Source organism: Marmota monax, unplaced genomic scaffold (assembly GCF_021218885.2).
Source record: "Marmota monax isolate L192 unplaced genomic scaffold, Marmota_monax_Labrador192_F-V1.1 WCK01_AAM20220418_F8-fsc00040, whole genome shotgun sequence".
Classification (NCBI taxonomy): Eukaryota; Metazoa; Chordata; class Mammalia; order Rodentia; family Sciuridae; genus Marmota; species Marmota monax.
Window position 1 is genome coordinate 6,853,557 of NW_026692782.1, and position 17,078 is coordinate 6,870,634.

The window sequence follows — 17,078 nt, forward strand, 5'->3', positions numbered from 1 at the left end:
TCTGTCCCTCTGCGGGCCGCTAGGCTTGTTCTGTCGGTGGTCACAGTTCTGTCTACTTTGCAGGCGCAGGCAGCGGCACTGCCCCTCTGCAGGCCTCTGGGGCTATACTGCCAGTGGGTCGCAGGTCCGCCTACCTTGCAGGCGCGGGGGGGGGGGGCGGCTCTACCCTTCCTCAGGCCACTGGGCCTGTTCTGTCTCTCGGTTGCAGGTCTGGCCTGTTCTGATGGTGGTCACAGTTCCGTCTACCTTGCAAGCGTGGGGGGGAGGGGGCGGCTCTGCCTCTCAGCAGGCCGCTGCTCCTCTTCTGCCGGTGGGTCGCAGGCCCGCCTACCTTGCAGGAGTGATTGGAAGCTCTGTCCCGCCGCGGGCCACTGGGCCTTTTCTGTCGGTGGTCACAGTTCCCCTACCTGGCAGGCGCGGGGGGTGTGGGCCGGCTCTGCCCCTCAGCAGGCCGCTGGGCCTGCTCTGTGCGTGGTCACAGTTCCCTCTACTTTGCCGGTGCAGGGGGAGGGGGCGGCTCTGCCTCTCAGCAGGCCGCTGCTCCTCTTCTGCTGGTGGGTCGCAGGCCCGCCTACCTTGCAGGAGTGATTGGAAGCTCTGTCCCACCGCGGGCCACTGGGCCTTTTCTGTCGGTGGTCACCTAGCCGGCGTGGGGGGTGGGGGGTGGCTCTGCCCCTCAGCAGGCCGCTGGGCCTGCTCTGTGCGTGGTCACAGTTCCCTCTACTTTGCCGGTGCAGGGGGAGGGGGCGGCTCTGCCTCTCAGCAGGTCGCTGCTCCTCTTCTGCAGGTGGGTCGCAGGCCCGCCTACCTTGCAGGAGTGATTGGAAGCTCTGTCCCGCCGCGGGCCACTGGGCCTTTTCTGTCCGTGGTCACAGTTCCCCTACCTGGCAGGCGCGGGGGGTAGGGGGCGGCTCTGCCCCTCAGCAGGCCGCTGGGCCTGCTCTGTGCATGGTCACAGTTCCCTCTACTTTGCCGGCGCAGGGGGAGGGGGCGGCTCAGCCTCTCAGGATGCCGCTGCTCCTCTTCTGCCGGTGGGTCGCAGGCCCGCCTACCTTGCAGGAGTGATTGGAAGCTCTGTCCCGCCGCGGGCCACTGGGCCTTTTCTGTCCGTGGTCACAGTTCCACCTACCTGGCAGGCGCGGGGGGTGGGGGGCGGCTCTGCCCCTCAGCAGGCCGCTGGGCCTGCTCTGTGCGTGGTCACAGTTCCCTCTACTTTGCCGGTGCAGGGGGAGGGGGCGGCTCTGCCTCTCAGCAGGCCGCTGCTCCTCTTCTGCCGGTGGGTCGCAGGCCCGCCTACCTTGCAGGAGTGATTGGAAGCTCTGTCCCGCCGCGGGCCACTGGGCCTTTTCTGTAGGTGGTCACAGTTCCACCTACCTGGCAGGCGCGGGGGGTGGGGGGCAGCTCTTCCCCTCAGCAGGCCACTGGGCCTGCTCTCTACAGTCTTTATATTATAAATTGTTCCAGAGTCCCATATAAAATGTAAAAGAACAACATCATATTCATGAGATACAAAAAGATGGTTATTCATATGTACCACTCATATACTTGAAACAAATGAGAAAGCTTTGTGATTAAATTCATAATTTTTGGTTTTTGTTCCTGCTAATTATTAACAAATTGGGCATATTTTTAAACTCCATGTGAAGGGGTAAGTGTTTGGAACTATTAAGATTAGGGTCCATTTGCTCTTTCATCAATCTCACCAGGTAACTTCTGAACAAAATTATAGGAACACTTGGTAAATAGGTTGCCTATGAAAAACATAAAGCATCTCTTTTGAAAATCATGTTTGGTTGATTTATGTATTTCAATGAATTTATCATGGGATTTTAAATGTCCTAGTTTTTATTTAGAAAACAGTGTAGTATATTATGGTCTTCACTATTTTTAATCCTTCAGATTACAAAGAGAAAAAATTATAAAGCAATGGGAAACAATTGCTGTTAAAATGAGATGTTGCCACTAATATTTTCCTATTTTTAACAACTGATCTTTTTTTTTTTTTTTGCATATACATGGTCATGCTGAACATTGGACAATTCATCAGTCCCAGGAAAGAACTTTAAATGTGTCATTGAATAGCTTAAAAACATTATTTATTTGTTCTCATCTCATTTACTTTCCTCTTGACATAAAAGAATCATTTTGCATGTGGAAATATAGGTTAAGTTTCAGAAACTGCTCGAGAATTTGTTAGGGCTTTTGATAACATGGAGATAAACTGCAAGAAACACAAAAAATGATTTCTAAGAATATCAGAATAATTCTTCTTATAACTGTCACCATCAACACTATAATCACTTTGCTGCTATTACTAGGCAGATATTTAACAGATTTTAACAATGGGAACTTTACTCTCATACTTTGGGATTGGTGCAAAAAGTTGGATCTTTTATTAAACTCAGTTGGTAAGAGACTTCTATAAAGTCACAGATTAATAGCAGAATTTCAGAAGAGACTCATGAAACTACATTACTAGGTCAAGTATATTGGTTACTGAATAATCTTTCATCCGTATTTAATAAAAAAAATTGGATACTGCAATTTGATACACAGGGCAGTAGTTCAGTCAAAATGTAGGTCAATTGTCAATTGTTTTAGGTCCTGAACTCTGTATAGCCATAAAAAAATCACTTTAGTTGTTTGATCTTTAAGAGTGTGATATCACTTACTAATGTCCTCCAATGTTTTTTTCTTATTTGTTTGTTCTAATCAATTATACATGACAGCAGAATGTTCTTGGATTCATTGTATACAAAGAGAACAGAATTTACTAAATATAGAGTATTTTGGGCTGATGTGGTGGATTGTATTTTCCAGTGTGGCCTCAACAGTATCTCACAGAACATGTGCTCTTGAGCAGTATGGATTTGCCTTCCCTCATCAAGGTGGAGAGTCTAGTTCTGCTTCCCTGAAATCTGCACTGAGAAATGATAGATTAAAAATAACTTCCCTGTTTTACTCTAGAACAGATCCTAAGGTGGTGCCAAGAGACAGTCCAATGAGATCCCAGTCACATTTTGCCATGGGCAGTTAGGTAAAGCATCCACATAATATCTCTTCCTCTTGCCCTATTTCATCCCTTTCATCCTTCATTCCTACTGCTTGAGATTGCATTTCATTGTAAAATGGCATATAAATCTACACCTCAGATTCTGCTTCCAGGCGAATCCAGTATAAGATACATAAAAAAGAAATTTCTCAACTTTAGTTGTCTTGACAAAAACCCTCTAATACATACCATCTTACACTGGAAAAGGAAGATAAACTGTTTTCAAGAAACATTAAGATAGTGTTCAAATATAATCAATCTAAGGCATGAGTGATCACTGGGCCAAAATAACAAATGAAAACTTTTGTAAAAAAAAGTGAAAAACTGAACTTTCATTACAGTGGAAGCCTTTTCTTGGTAAAGTCATTGGTGGAACCTAAGAATGACTGAGGACCACTTTTTTCTAAGGAATTAAGACACAGCAAGAGGAAGAATAGACAACTCTTGTTAAAAATGAGCACTGGGTGTCATGGGAGAAATCCAGGAGGGAGTGACTATCTAGAAACAGAGGTCAAGTAAGCAGACATGGAGAACAATATGAGGAATGACACATCTCCATTGGAATTGGTCTTGCAAACATATCCAGACATCATCTCTAAGAGATGCTTGACATTCTTTCAAAGGAAAACCAAATAAAACATTCAAGCTACTTCCACAATCTGGTACTTGGTCATCACCTCTAATGAATTTCTTATTACTGATATACTAAAAGAAAATCCCTAGAATTTGTAAGCTGAAAGACAGCTTGAGAAACCTCATGGAGGAGAGAGTATGAATAAAGCAACATACAAATCTTATAGCTGACTGCAGCTAGAATCCAGGTCTCCCTGTAGTTGCACATCATTTGAGGCCATACAGTCCTTGAGATGACCAGGTCTGTCTTAGTCGTCCTATGAATCTGGTGTCTCTTTCAATGCTTAGCACCTAGAGAGTGAGCAATGAGTATTTATTGAATTAGTGAATAGCTGTGACCACATGACCACGCTGTGAATGTATAAAGATACTGTCTTGCTCTACTTAAACATGTGCTTATCAATGTAATAAAGGAAAAAATGCTTTTTATAATAATTTTCAATTAAGAATGCTTTCCTGCTTTCACAAAGGTTCTTATCCCTACAGGCATACCTTGTTTTACTGTGTTTTGCAGCTGTTCTATTTTCTACCAATGGAAAGTTTATAGCTACTCTGCATCCTGCAAGTCTAAGGACACAATAACCTTTTCCAATGTGACTTCCATTTCTCCAGCAACATGTGCTCATTTTGTGTCTGTGTCAAATTTCAGTAATTTTCACATTTCAAGCGTTTTCATTATTACATCTGTTGCAGTGATCTGTGATGAATTATCTTTGATGTTACTATTGTAATTGTGTTAGGGAACCACAAACCATGCCCACTTCAGGCAGCAAACTTAATTGATAAATGTATGTTCTGACTGCTCCACCTACTGGCCATGAACTCATCTCTCTCCCTCTCTACTCAAGCGTCCCTGCTCCCTGAGACACGACAATATTGAAATTTGGCCAGTTAAAAACCCTACAAGGGTCTCTAGATGTTCAAGTGAAGAATTAACATGACTCTCACTTTAAATCAAAAGCTGAATGTGATTAAGCTTCGTGAGAAAGACATATTGAAAGCCCAGATAGGCCTGAAGCCAGACCTCTTGTGCCAAACCATTCAGCCAAGATGGCACCGCAGAGGGAAAGTTTTGAAGGAAATTAAGTGTTACTCTAGTGAGCACACAATGATAAGAGCAAAACAGCCTTCTTGCTGATAAGGAAAAGTTCTGGTGGTGTGGAGAGAAGAGAAAACCAGCCACAAGATTTCCCTTAGCTATCAGCTAATCCAGAGCAAGGACCTTAATTTTCTTCAATTCGATGAAGGCTGAGAGAGGTGAGGACACTGTAGAAGAGAAGTTTAGAGCTATAAGAGGTTAGTTCATGAGGTTTAAGGCAAAAAGCTGACTCTATGACGTACAAGTGAGGAGTGAAGCGGCTAGTGCTGATGTCGAAGCAAGCTCCAGCAAGTTCTCCAGAGGTCTGGCTTAGGTCATTGGTGGAGGTGGATGTGCTAAACAATAGTTTTCAGTGCAGATGAGACATCCTTCTATTGGAAGAAGTTGTATCTAGGAGCTTCAGCTAGGGAGGAGAAATCAATGCCTGGCTTTAAAGCTCCAAGGACAGGTGGCTTTCTTGTTAAGGGCTGTGCAGCTATTGACTCTAGTTTGATGCCAATGCTTATTTACCATTCCAAAAATTCCAACGCCCTTAAGAATTACACAGAATCTATGCTGCCTTTGTTCTACAAATGGAACAGTGAAGCTAGATGACAGCCCATCTGTGTACGCTATGCTTTACTATATTTTAAGCCTGAATTGAGACATACTGCTCAGAGAAAAAAGATTCCTTTGAAAATATTACTGCTCATGGACAATGCCCTTGTTCACTCGAGAGATCTGATGGTGAGGTACAATGGGATTAATGTTGGTTTCATGCCTGATGACACAGCATGCATTCTGCAGCCCATGGACCAAGGAATATTTGATTTTCAAGTCTTATTATTTAAGATGTAGACCTCTTTCAAAAATCGTTGTATATTAATTACACAAAATAGTTTCCTGTGATGTATTTGTATAAGCACAAAACATAATTTGATCCATTTCACTCCCTTAATAAACATGCCTGTTAAGGTGGTGCCTGCTGTAGATAGTGATCAAAACCTCCCGGAAAGGACTCGCCATTCCAGATGCCATCAAGAGCATCTGTGCTTCATGGGAGTAGCTCAGAATCTCAATATCAACAGGACTTTGGAAAAACTTGATTGCAACCCTCCTGGATGAATAAGTGGTGTGAGACTCAAGTAGAAGAAGTCACTGAAAATTTGGTAGAAATATCAAGTAGGAAGTGGGGCCTGAAGATGTGACCCAAATGGCTGAAACTTCAGGAGAGAACTTTCCAGGATAAGCAGTTGATTCTTACGTATGAGCAAAGAAAGTGTTTTTTTATAGATAGAATCTATTCCTGATTAAGATGCGGTGAACATTGTTCCAATAACAACAAAAGATTTAGAGTATGACATAAGCTCAGTTAATAAAGCAGTGGCAGAGTTTGAGAAAACTGACTCCAATTTTAAAAGCATTTCTACTGTGGGTAAAATGCTGTCCAAGAACCTTGCATGCTATAGGGGAATCTTTTGTGAAAAGAAGTATCAGTTCATTATTTTATTTTAAGAAATTGTGTCAGCCCAATTTTCAGCAACTGCCGCCGTGATCAATCAGTAGCCACCAATATTAATGTAGGGGTCTCCATAGGCAGAAATATTATGACTCAAGACTCAGATGGCTGCTACTATTTCTGAGCAATAAAGTATTTTCTAATGAAGGTATGTACATTGCTTATTTAGAAACATAATTTTATTTTATACTGAATAGACTACAGTATAATGTAAACATGGCTTTCCTATGCACTGGGAAATAAAAATGCTCATGTGACTTGCTATATTATGCTGTTCACTTTCTTGCATTGGTCTGGAACCAAACCTGCAATCTCTCTAAGGTTTGCTGTTATGAAATCAGCATTAATTTCTGTGAAATTGCTAAAATGGCCAAAGAAACGGAAGAAAGAGTTTGATGCACACAAACATACTTTAAAAAATTCAATGAAGGTTTACATTTTCAAGAGTCTGTGCTAACATCAATGCTTATGTAAGATGTCATGGTTTTATCACTGGGAATCTTGATGGGCTCATCATTTAGATAGATAACCACAGTCTCTAATTTGACATTTTCAAGTTTTGTCAAAACACACACTCCTGCTCAAAGCATGTTTGAATTCCTCGTAAGGTACTGCCTCCTGACAAAGCTGTCTGAACACTGTGCAATCCAGTGGGGAAATGAAAGATGTCAAGGACTGCCTGACTACAGTCATGTCAAACCATCCCTAGATCTCTAGGGAAGCACCTTTTTCTACACGCTGAAGTTGAAAAGAGGCTATCAAATGCCGAAAGTCTCATAACGAAAAGAAATGTAGACTGTTGGTAAATTGTGAAAAAAAAATTTCTTAATTTTTTTTTTTTAAACTGCCGTAATGGCTCATATATTTGACATATGGGCAGGGACTAGCAGATAAGATCAGACTTTTGTCCAATCAAAATAGGTGCTTTGAAATTCTTGTAAAAAAAGATAATATACTTAGAAAATGATAGTCAGTTTGTCACTTTCCTATGAGATGCAATTTCAATATTCCCTCAGGCAACAACTTATGAATGATGACGGGATAACTTTAGTCATCCATACTGAAGAAGTGAGAAATAATAGTTGAAACATAAGATTTGAGGAAACTGAGAAGGAAAAGCCCCTACAATCAATACTTAAGCTGAAAACTATCAGTAGTCCAGAGCCATTTATTATACAAGTGAACAGCCCAAAGTTGTGAGCCTTGAGACCTTAACTCTAGTAAAGCAGAATATAAAAATGCTCCTTATCAGTGTCAACAAATTATCCAGACATGGCCAATATATTCTTTCCATAAATAGGAAATTATAAAAATATTTAAGGTATGTTAGAAATATTTAACATGTGGCTAAATTAAAATAACAAGGGCTTCTGTGAAACTGTCCTCTACTCTCCCCTCTCCTTTGCCCCAAGCAGATGTTTAAGATATTGGTAGCTAAATATGTCTTAAGAGTCACAGAACCCAGAGGGCCTTTGTGAGCCCCTTTCTTAGTAACATAGGAGGTAGAAGTCCATTGCAATATTCTGAGGAAGACACAAGCCTTAGCTGATCCTGCCCAAACTGCATCCCCACTAACCTTCCTCTATCTCCCTGAAAGAGCCCTTCACAGCCCCAAAATGGAGCTTTGAGAAGCTGGCTCTTCCATCTTCTTCAGGGATGGCTTTGAATAAACATGATTCCTCCTTACCAACTCTCTCATCTTCCAAATTTTGGTCTCTTGGATTGAAGGGCAGCCTGAATGTTTGATTCCAGTAACATTAAATAAAACTTTTGACAGAAGTAGAAAAATTCCTCATTTAACCAGAAAAATTTTGATTTTTTTCAGAATTTGATTAATCTTTTCTATGGTTTTAAATATACATTTTTTTCATTAAAGATGTAACTTATTAAAGATAGTTTCTTCCTTTGAAATTCATTTGATGATTTTTTTCTAGATTCAATTGTAATATTGCTAATATAGAAGTATTTTTTTTTATATTGTTAAAAGTACAATATGGAAGTTTTTTTTTTTTAAAGAGATTAGAGAGAGAGAGAGGGAGAGAGAGAGAATTTTTCAATATTTATTTTCTAGTTTTCAGCGGACACAACGTCTTTGTTTCGTATGTGGTGCTGAGGATCGAACCCGGGCCGCACACATGCCAGGCGAGCGCGCTACCGCTTGAGCCACATCCCCAGCCCTGGAATTTTTTTTTAACCTTTACTTTTGGGATGATATTTAATTTTATATCTGCCCTCTAACGAAGGATCAAAAGTATGAATAAAATTAATTTACTACATTGGTGCTCAAAAAAATAAGAGCATTAAAGGATATTCTCTTATGGAGGACCCAATTCTTGCTTATTAAGTCATGTAAATAGAATTTTGCACAATATTTGGTATGCAAAATCTGGAAGACGTCAGTGTGAATGAGCTCAGCCAATCGGCAATTCCATTTTCCAGTGGATCTGTCATGCCTCATCTCTACAAGTTCTTCTTTTCTGATCTAATATTTACTTCACCACTGAGGTACAGAGGAATGGCTTCCCAAGGACCTGGGTTTTCTGAATTTGCTTTTGAATTACACTCAGGGGAAATAATTTTCAAGAAAAGTTTATGAACATTCTATTCTAAAAATTGCAAAGGTATCCAGTGTTTGTCGTGTTAAACAAATCTCCACATAAATTTTTAATTAGATCTTCTACTAGGGGTCTTTTAATAGTATCCCAGAGTTATTGAACTTTTTAAAATATAATTGTTTTTAACATCAAAATAGAAATAATGACTTCTTACCTATACATATAACAATGGTTTTAAAAATCTCTTGGATATCCCTTAAATATGTCAAATGAATTAATTGTTAATTGAGTTTTAATGATTCTCAGCACTTTGTAAATAGAGATAGTAGGTTGTGTTTTAATCTTTTTAAGCATACATATTTTTTATCTTCCCCCTCTTAACACTACTAAAAACTACATGCCTAAAATTCATATTTTTTTCATGTATTTTGGCAAGTTTTTGTTTTTCTCTAGGTCTAGCATAAGCACTGAACTGGATTTTGGAGAGATGGCTTAAAAGCAGAGAGATACTTTTTGTGCAGAATTATTTTTAAAAAGGAGAAAAAGAATTTACTGGAATAAGTAAAGCAATTGTGCAATATTTTGCAATTAATAAGAGGAAAATTCCGTAAATTTTTGTTTCGGACATTGTCGTGTAGTCTTATATAAAATATATCCTATTTGGGGTTGTGGTCAAAACATTGAATGTCTGTTCTTTTCTTCAGGGAGGGTCTCTGGTCTTTAGAAATGCATGCAGATCAAGGAAAGAAGAAAAAGAGGCTGCTAACAGAAATGTAGAACACTGTCAAGCTAGCAAGAGAAGCATGGAGTAGTCAGAAGTTTCAGGGTAGTAGTGAGTGCTTCCTGCTTATCTGAGCTACTAAGACCTAAAATAAAGCCATCAGATTCATAGAAAGTTTTTTAGTGCCAATGAAAAGTGAATTTTTTTTAAATTCAGTGTTTGGTGAAATAGCCAAATTAAAAAGAATTTAGACTGATATGGATGGACATTATAGGTGCATACCTATAATCCCAGTGACTCGGGAGGTTAAGACAGGAGGATTGCAAGTTTGAGGCCAGCCTCAGCAATTTAGCATGGCCCTAAGCCATTTAGTAAGACCCTGTCTCAAAAAGTAAAAAGGGTTGAGGATGTGGCTCAATGGTTAAAGCACCCCTGGTTTCAAACCTCAGTCCCCAAAAAGAAAAGAAAAAAAAATCTAGATTCCTCAATAAAAACACAAAAGAATTTTGATTGATAGCAAATGAAGTAATGTCCTCATATATAAGAGATTTGTGCAAAAATGTGAAAATTAAACAAAAGTAAATAAAAATCTGCTATGATCAAGGAAAATCTTGTTTAAAATGGTAGAAGTGCTTGGATTTGGAAATATGAAGAACCACTGAGAGAGATGAAGGTAGAGTGGAATTGTATAACACTGAAGGTTTAGGTGGATTTATTGGTGTGTAATTAACAGAGTCAAAAAGGACCAGTGAAACTGAAGGCGGTGCAAATGGGAAGGTGTGTTGTCATGCAAATATCGAATGAACAGTTTTGGAGAATCAGATAAAAATAAATTTCAGAGCTATGATTTGAAATGTGTTCTCAATCAGGTATATCAATTATTTAGATTACATATAATCAATCTTATTGTTCTCAGATTCTGTATTTGTGAATTCTACCACTTGCTAAAACTTATTTGCAACCTCAAAATCAATGCCCTGGGCATTTTTGTGGTCATTTGCAGACACACCCTGAGTTGCCTGTGTGCATGCTCCCAGAGGAGGCAACCCGTGCTCTGCCCTTGTGTTGTAGCTTCTGTGCTGCAGACAGGTAAACTTTTTACAGTCTATTTAGTGCCATGTTTGTCACATTTTTGTGCTTTTTGTTGGTGATTTCACTACTTAAAATGGCCCCAAGCTTGGCACTGAAGTGCTGTCTGGTGTTCTTAAGCACAGAAAGCTGCAATGTGTCTTACAGAAAAGATGTGTGTGTTAACATAGCTGAGTTCAGGCATGAGCTACAGCACTGTTGGCTGTGAAGTCAATGTGAATGTCAATGAACTGAGGAAATACATTAACAAAAACATGCATAAAGGGCAACCACTAAAGTGGTCCCCTTTTGCCCATGCACAAATTCTGTTTCTATTCTTCACACTTGTATAAATCCTACTCCTTTCAAAAAACACACACGAAACAAGGTTATACATTGATTAGTTGGTGGAAATATTGTGATCAATATTCATTGTAAGCTAATCCAGTATTTTTCCTAAAAATAATTGTTCAGTATTTATCAATTTAGAGTTTGCAGTGACTGTATACATTGCAAATGACAAGAGTTGACTGCAATTTTAAATAGCCCATATATATATATATATATATATATATATATATATATATATATATATACAGACTATTAAAAAATGGAATATTGATAATCTTTTAATTATTTGTCAGGTTACTGAGTTGGATCTGGAATGTCCGCCAGAGGCTATTGTGTGGAATGCTTAGTTCCCAATGCAGTCCTGTTCAGAGATGGGGCTCTGACCTCATCAGTACACTAATCCATTAATGGATTCTTAGCTGACAGCATTATTGGAGGTGGTGCATAGTACAGGGGTTGGAGCCTAGTTGGAGGAAGTAGGTCATGAGGGACACGCCCTGGAAGTGTCAATTTAGGTTAGATTCAATTTTAGGTTAGATTCAATTTCTTGTCCCTAGCGCCTTCATTGCTCTCTCTCTCTCTCTCTCTCTCTCTCTCTCTCTCTCTCTCTCTCTCTCTTTACTTCCTGGCTGTCTCTCCCTCTCTCTCTCTTTACTTCCTGGCTGTCATAAGGTCACATCTTTCCTCCACCATATCCTTTCATCATGATGTTCTTCCTTGACTTAAGCCCAAAGTAATGAAGTTGACTAGGACTGAAATCTCTAAAACTGTGAACCAACATAATTCTTTCCTCTTCTAAGTTGTTAAGCTGACTAACACACTGAGTTTTGTGTTTTATTCTGCAATAGTAAATCTCTGCAAATTAAAGGATCTGGATAAACATATGAATCATATATATATTTTTTGTAACCAGGGATATAGTAATTGGTAAAAAGCTTTTCTATAAGTTTACATTTTGAAACAAATAAAACATATTATCTTTCCCCTTCCCCAAAAGACACCCAAATTTGAAGAAATTTTGTAATAATTTATTCAATTGTTATGGACCTATCAGGTAATGAGCCATTAAATGTGGCATATCACCAGATGTTTTAAACAATATTTTCAAAAGCATCTTATATGCCATAAATAATAGCATAATGGTAGAATGTTTTCTCTGCCTGGTTTTATATTCTTAGTACAAATTAATTTTTAAGATTCAATTGATATTATGAATAATTCCTTAAAGTTTTCTACCTTCTATTTTATTTGTTCAACTGTCTACCTTGCCTATCTGCATTTTAAAATTGATGTTTATATCATCAGCTAGGAAAACTGGCATGGATTAGAAATACTTCAGAGCAAAGAATCTAAGATAGTTTTTTGTAGGAACTATGAAATAAAAATGTTTAAGAACTGTGTTCTTCCAGATATGCCCTTGGGTCTCTCCAGATATCATCTAATAAAATAGTGAAATTTACCTCTATTTGAGTCACAGGACTCAACACATGACAGAGTCCATAATATTTAATATAGATCCTTCTGAGAAATTAACTGAAAGATACAGATTATTCATCAGTTTAACAAGCATTTAATAAATCAAATAAAGCAAAGTGAAATGTTTCTGCGATAAAAAGCATAGAAACACTTGAAGAATGGAAGAGAAGTCTAATGAAGATTGCTAAGTCATCAGATTCTGAGCTGCAACCTCTCAGCTAAGCCACTTCCAAGTTCTTGACCCTCAGAAAGTGGGCAGATAGCAAACACATGCTGTTTTTAATTAATATTTTTGGATAATTTTAATGACATAATAAATACTTGTTACTATCATCATTATTTGGGGTTCAAAATTTAAATATGTCTTTGATTGTATGGTTCATTGTGATTTGTGAACAGTAATTAAAATAAGCTTAGTACTGAAATTTCAGGAGTCTTGAGGACAATGGGAAGGACTTATACCTGAGAGCATTGCTTCCTACACAACAGGGGATAATGAGTACATAAATATAGAACATAAGCACTTAAGCAATGCTGCTTTCCCTGCGTAAAAGACCAGGGTACCAGATGGGGGAAAGAGAAAAAGAACTTGTGTATTTTCTTTACGCCAAATCTACATGTAACTGGGTTCTTCGCTAATAGTTCCTTGTAGTTCTGTTTGAGAACCAAAAAAAAAAAAAGAGCAAAAAAAAATTTAAACTACAACTTAAACTTTATTAAAGAGACTTTGAATCCTCAGCACTGATAGAATGACCCCCAAATAGAACTAAATTTTAGGTTAGATTCAATAATTTTCTTGAAATTTATATACTTTTATAATGGATCTAATAATTTTGGACTGTTGTGAAGTACAATATGCAATAGGATAAAGTGAGAAGATAATTTTGCATATTTTTGTCATGTAGCATCGTCTAAGATTTGAAACTTTAGATATAGAGAATGGGATTGACTCCCATGGTCCCTGTGTGTGAAGACAGGCACCAAGCTGGCTATATTTTCTTAGAAAGTTTGATTTACACATGAAGAGAGAGTGGTTTGGAAGAGAAAACCTTAGAGGAAAAGTTTTAGGAAACATTGATTTAATTCATGTAAGGAAATAAAAAAATAAAAGGGAAAATTTGAACTAAATTGTAGCAGGAAAATCAGAGAATAAAATACTCAAAAGTGTGGGTACCTCAGCTAGATTTAAGCTGTAGTCAGATTAATTATTAATTAATTTGATATGAAATCACTATTCTTCTCTTATCATGTCCCAGAAAATACTATCAGAATAGTTTGACTTAATAACACTGATGAAAAGAAATGTGGTTGCAGAGGTCTAAGTGGATTTTGATAAGGGTAGTTAAGTAGAAACCTTCCCCTTTTTATTTGTGGATGTTGACAATCTTTAAAATAATTTTGTATGTGTCTTTGATTTAAGATCTTATGGTGCCTCAAAATCATATAATTTGCAATGTATATTTCTGTGCGTTTAAGAGATTAAGAATGAGTTTTGTTACCAGGGCATAACTTTAAAAAGCTTATTCCAAGTCAGTCTATGATGTTTCATCATCTTTATCTCTGACTGCTACTCTTAGAAGTGCGTTAAAGTAACATATTTTCTGAAGAGAAAAGGGACAAGTGGGATGAAACCCTGTATTATTTACTCAATATTAGAAAGGACACCTATGCATTATATTATATTTGGCCTTATACTTGGAGTGATACCATCAGTGGGGAGATTAAGAAGACGGCAGTTCTGAACGAATGAACGCTACTTGGATCTGCTTATCAGTACTTGTGAGTAGTAGGGATAATGTTTTAGAAATGCACAGAAATGGTCACAAGATTTGTATTATAAGGTAAGAATTAAGAGAGCAGACCTGCTGATGTAATTCATTCATTGGTTCAACAAATACTTACAGGGGTACTATTAAGTACCAAATACTGTATTGAGTCCAAGAGTATTACTTTTTAGGTACTTAAAAACCCCTAATAATGTACTGAATTACTTCTAAAACAATGGGGTTTAAGAAGAAGTTTTGTACAGTTAGAAGGTGGAAAGGCCTACTACAGGAAGTAAATCACAGTGGTAAATAAAACTCATGTTAACTGTTTTTTCTCTTTTTTAAAAATTTTTTATTTATATATGACAGCAGAATGCATTACAATTCTTATTGCATATATAGAGCACAATTTTTCATATCTCTGGTTGTATTCATAGTATATTCACACCAATTTGTGTCTTCATACCCGTGCTTTGGATAATAATGATCATCATATTCTACCATCATTAATTACCCAAGCCCCCTCCCTTTCCCTCCAACCCCTCTGCCCTATGTACAGTTCATCTGTCTATTCCTCCCATATTCCCTCTTCCTATCCCATTATGAATCAGCCTCCTTATATCATACTACAGGGACACAACCACATCAATGTTTATAGTAGCACAATTCACAATAGCTAAACTGTGAAACCAACCTAGATACCCTTCAATAGATGAATGGATAAAAAAAATGTGGCATGTATACACAATGGAATATTACTCAGCAATAAAAGAGAATAAAATCATGGCATTTGCAGGTAAATGGATGGAGTTAGAGAAGATAATGCTAAGTAAAGTTAGCTAATCCCAAAAAAACAAATGCCAAATGTTTTCTTTGATATAAGGAGGCTGATTCATGTTAACTATTAAAGAAGTTTTAGAAAGTGGCCATCATACAGTGAAAGTATATGTGTTTTTCTGTGTGTACATGTGTGGTTATGTAACTACTATTTCATTTTGACATTGAGTATATAGCTAGAACTATACCAGGTTTCTTAAATAGTCTTTGCAAGCCAGCAAAGGATAATTTATTTTTTTCTTGGTCACAATCCAATTTTTTTATATGATACCATTCAAGGTAAGGGTCTTAAAATTTAATATATTAAGCATATTATTCATGGCTAGAAGTAATAACCAAGGGATGAATACATTATTATCAAAGAATCTGTAAGTCAGTTGGTGGCCTCATAGAGGCCAGGGTGAGTCCAAATAGTACTTCTGATGGTTTATAAAGTACTTATGACTTTCAGGATATGGGATACAGGGATTTGTATCTTTGATTATTGGCTATCATTTATTAGTGTTGATGTTCCTCTGCCTGATACCTGATTACATATTTCATTGTCATTATGTAGTCACTTTCTATCTCATGAGACATTGTGTACTCCCCTGACTTCATATACTTCTTTGTCATTATGTACATGCATGGGTACGATATGACTTTATAAACACAAGAGACACCTAAGTAGGTCCAACTGTAGTCTCAAGAATATATTTAAGCATTGTGAGGAATTACAGTGTTTTTATAGCAATGGGAACAAATGCAGTATGATGACTCTTTATATTGACCTTCAAAATTAGCAATCATTTTTTGTTCAGCATTCAAAGTGGAGACTTTGATTAGAACCAAATGATGATGAATGAAAATGATGTTGCTTGATTAAAACTAGATTTTACTAAAATTGCTGCTGACTTTGTTCTTTGTGAACTAATCAGGCTTGTCATGCGAGGTTTGCCACCTTTTCTTTAGAATATATACTAAGCAAATGAAATAATATGGTGGTTTACTCCTAAAACTTCCTACCAGTAAGTCATCCTATTAAGCATTTAAAAATATCATTATATGAGTTCTATTAAAATATTTACTGATGATATGGCTAGGGGTTATTCAATCATTTTCATTGTAATTATAGTGCTAAAGCATATCAGCTATCCATAATCAGTCATAAGAGCCTGGCTGTAGAATTGGGTATAGATTTAAGAACATATTCTTCTGCCAAAATGTATTAATTTGATTTATCATTATGAGTATGACCTGTATAATATTAGCGGTTCAGTGAAAACCATATAGAAGAAGGAACACGTTATAGAAGAGCTTAATATTGGGTATTAATGTATAATTTGGGCTGAGAGTGAGAATCAAAAGATACGACATTATGGTCTAAAGTCATGAATTTTGATCCCCAGCACCTACTCCCCCACTGCATATCAAAATGCCTATTCTCATTTATAACTCTTCAATTCTTCTCTCCCTCTTATGATTATGTGTTTCAAGCCTTTGTTCTTTTGACACACCTCTGCTAAAATTAAAAGAAGACGTGTTAACCATCTTCAGTTTTGAACAATTTACATGCTAGATTTGTTCTATTTTGATCCAGATTGCAGAAATCTGTCCAAGGGTAAAAAGAGATTACAACCTATCAAGGATCTAATAATTGGGGTTTCTAAAATCTAGCATGCTGTAAAAGAATTAATTGACCATTTCTCTGTCAATGGAATTATGAAAGAAGTCATATTCTGAAATATCAGGAATATTGTGAAACAAATTCTGTGGGAGATTGGATTAGATGTCCAGTACTTTTATCCCACTGCAAAACATATTCTCTCTCTTTCTCTGTCTGTCTGTCTGTCTCTCTCTCTCTTTCTCTCTTCCTCCTTTCCCCCCTTCCCCCTTTCCCCAGTGCTTGAGATCAAACTCGGGGCCTCACATACACTAGGCAAAGGCCCTACCACTGAACTACAACCTTACTCCCTATTTTTCTTTTTTTTAGACACATCTCTCTTATGCTTTTCTTTTTCTGTCAAAGTGACATAGAATTAG

General features: G+C 37.7%; 1 protein-coding gene across 10 annotated transcripts in view; it reads left to right on the forward strand.

Annotated features, from left to right (window-relative positions):
- The window catches only part of Marchf1 (membrane associated ring-CH-type finger 1), a 756,948-nt gene that overhangs the window by 128,879 nt on the left and 610,991 nt on the right, over nt 1–17,078 (forward strand). For 2 of the 10 annotated variants that reach the window (XM_058580392.1, XM_058580384.1), the window contains exon 1: nt 10,549–10,647. The exons of the other annotated variants lie outside the window; for them this stretch is intronic. The gene's annotated coding sequence lies outside the window, so the exon portion shown is untranslated. Of the gene's footprint in view, nt 1–10,548; nt 10,648–17,078 lie in introns of those variants that run through there. 10 annotated transcript variants of the gene reach the window in all.